The following is a 3,109-nucleotide window of genomic DNA, read 5'->3' on the forward strand; positions in this document are numbered from 1 at the left end:
GAAAAATTAGATCAAAGAATTGCAATGAAATTATGCACTATGTTCCCAGACTCACTTATTTAAGAGATAATTTCCCAAAAGGCCATATTTAAATGAATAATGAATTATTTCTTATTTCTCTCAGAATTAACCAAGAGAAGATAAATAGGCATAAAATTTATCAGTTCTTAGCCCTTGAAGTGAATTGGTTTAAATAGAAGTAAAACTGAATGTGTGATTGGAGTTCATAGTCTCAGAATGGATTATAGCCTTTTGCATTGAAAATGCTCTGTTAAAGTACTTCTTAACATAATGAGGTTTTGCTGTTGTATTTGGTCATAGTATGTTTTATTTAAATACTTTGTGAAGAACTGGATTAGTTATGTGGAATCTTAGAGACTGCAAAACATAGGATTTTAAGTTTTTCCTTTGGGAATCAGTGGCTGAGAAATCTACACTGCAGTGTAAAGAGTCCTGTGCTGCCTATCTGAAGACTTGAATTTTACTGTTGACATCACTATTAACTAACCAAAATTTAATCTTGGACACATTATTATTATTGGGGATTGTTAACCAGATGGATATACACATTTCTTTCCACCTTTAAAAGTTTATGATACTTTGAATAATATTGTGAATAATATTATTATATTTAGATTTTGGAAATAACAGCTTTATTTGGTGGGGAATTGACAATATGCTATTTATTAATATTAGAATATTTTCTTTTAAAGGCTTGAGTTACTATGTAATAATAGGTTATTTCTTAGAGTGCTTTAAATGGTGCATTTGTATTTGATATTCATTTCCTTCTCAAAGTTTTTTGTTTTCCTATCTGAGCACTATATAGGATTTTAAAAGAACATAATAATGTATCTAAACATTTATGTAACTTGTGATCCTGGAATTAAGTTTGGCTTCAGAGATGGGATCCAGAGAAAACTCTGCCTTTCTTCTTGCTATTTGATTTATAGGTTAGATGTGTAATGCTGTCTTTTATTCCTACTTTATTTTTTTGAGTATAGGTTATTTGCAGTGCAATGTTAGAATTGATTATATAGTGAAGTAGTTTTCTATTAAAAAAAAAAAAAAAGATTAGTCTCTAGGTATTCCCAGCCTACTGTACAACCTTATTTGTATTTCACCTTGTTTATTTGAGTGATCAAATAGGATGATGATCCAGTGCTATCCTTCTTTATTTTTGTTCCTACTGAAATCCACTTTTCCACCAATTTCCCTCCTTTTATTGTGGTCACAGTCTGACCCTAAAATGATTTAGTGAGCTAATGAAAAACCCACATTGTTTGTTTGCTTGTTTTTGTTTTCTGAATCCAATTTTAAACTTTCTGCCCCCTTTAACTATTCTCCCTCAGAGAGATACTCATGGTTACTTTTGAAGCTTCCCTCAGAACTAATTTTTATAGGAAGATTATCAACTTTTAGTGTTTCATCATTAGATACTGTTTACTGTCTTCACCATGTTTTTCATAATTTTAAGAATAAATGGTTATAATCGTGTTAATAAAACTCTAATTTGTCCAAAGTGATTCATTCTTCTGCCTATTTTATCATGTTGAGGTTTTTAAATTCCTGTTTTATATTTTAGTACATTGGGGTTTTTAAATTCAGAAATAAATATTAGATGTTGGCTAAAAACAAATTTTGATATACTACTAGTAAAATAGTTAACTCAACGTAAACTTTAACAAAATTACAAATACTTTTGTAAAAATCATGTGAAAAAATTAATTTAGATTTCATTATATTGTATTGACTGTACATTCCATTACAGAAAGTTCAAAATTGATTCAATTTTCATTAACATCACTGAATAGAAAATTTTGTTATTTTAGTTTTCATAAAATTTGAAGGGCCTGGTATACAAAAATAATACTGAGAAAACTACAGAGTACTTGGATGGAGTTATGAAACACACACTTTTGATTTACATGGGTTTAACTATATAAGCTGCTGTTTTCCCCCCTTTTTGGCCCAATTCAATGCTATAAGAGAAAAAGAATGATTTTTTTTTTGCAGTAATGTAAAACTGTATTTGGCACATTAGCCCTATTAATACTGTATGTCATATACATAGTTGTATAGAAGGGGCTATACAAAATCATGTAGGTTGAATTTAATATTTATTTAACAACTTTTCAAAGGAAATCTTTGTGTGCACCATACATGGGTCCTAAATTTACCATATAGATACTAAATTTAAGTCTGATTCTAAGGTATTTTTCTAGAATAGTAGACTTGTGCACATGAGCTCCAGAAAAGTCAAGTAGTGAAGAGGCACAGATTTTTCTTTAGTATATTAGTCTTACATCCCTTCTCTGAGCATGGAAAAGTCACTTAAGCACCTCTCCAGTTAGCTGTGGCTATCCCTCTTTTTACCAAATGCACCAGAAATAGCCTCACAGTGTAGATGTAGAGGTAGTTAAATATCTGGTCATTAGAAATATCCACACAGAACCATTTAGTGAAGAGATTTTATGAGGTAGACAAGAAATATAAAGTGTTTTTAGAAGAAATAATAGACATATTCAGCTTTCTTGGGAAATATGGATTTGAAACAGGACATGTTTGAGGCAGTCAGAGGAAAAGAGCACTGCATTTTACCCTTAGATCTTTCTACCCTTGAGTCTTGGTTTCTGTACTTTTAAATGCCTGCTTACTTGTGCAGAATAAAAACACACACATAGAAAGAAGAAAAAAGCATCATAATGTGAAAGATACTTTCAATATTTAGAAATTCTATAAAAGTCATGATTAAGGTACACTTGATCTCAGCCAAAAGGCCGAGAAGTGATCATGATCAAGGTAAAGCATCAGAGACAAATGAAGGATTTAAGTCTAAGGTAGTATAGACAGGGCAAAAAGAAGTTTATTTGATGAGTTTGTCCCCTCCCTTTCTTATCCTTTAGTGCAAAGAAATGCTTTCTATATTTGCTATTGTACCAGGTATAAAAGCCAAATATAGCATAATTTTTCTTTCTTTCTTTCTTTTTTTTTTTTTTTACTACAAAGAAATGGTGACTTATTCTAGATTCAGATTTTCTCCCTCTTGATACCAGGGTGATTCTGACAAGTTATTTAAGTCCACTGTACCTTAGTATATTTATCTGTG

At 30.6% G+C, this 3,109-nt stretch overlaps 1 pseudogene; it reads right to left on the minus strand.

Annotated features, from left to right (window-relative positions):
• Window positions 1-2,642: 2,642 nt before the first annotated feature.
• LOC143389952 (U2 spliceosomal RNA) lies at window positions 2,643-2,792 on the minus strand (annotated as a pseudogene).
• Between the last annotated feature and the right edge of the window lie 317 nt (window positions 2,793-3,109).

This window comes from Callospermophilus lateralis, unplaced genomic scaffold (assembly GCF_048772815.1).
Source record: "Callospermophilus lateralis isolate mCalLat2 unplaced genomic scaffold, mCalLat2.hap1 Scaffold_74, whole genome shotgun sequence".
NCBI classification, from domain to species: domain Eukaryota; kingdom Metazoa; phylum Chordata; class Mammalia; order Rodentia; family Sciuridae; genus Callospermophilus; species Callospermophilus lateralis.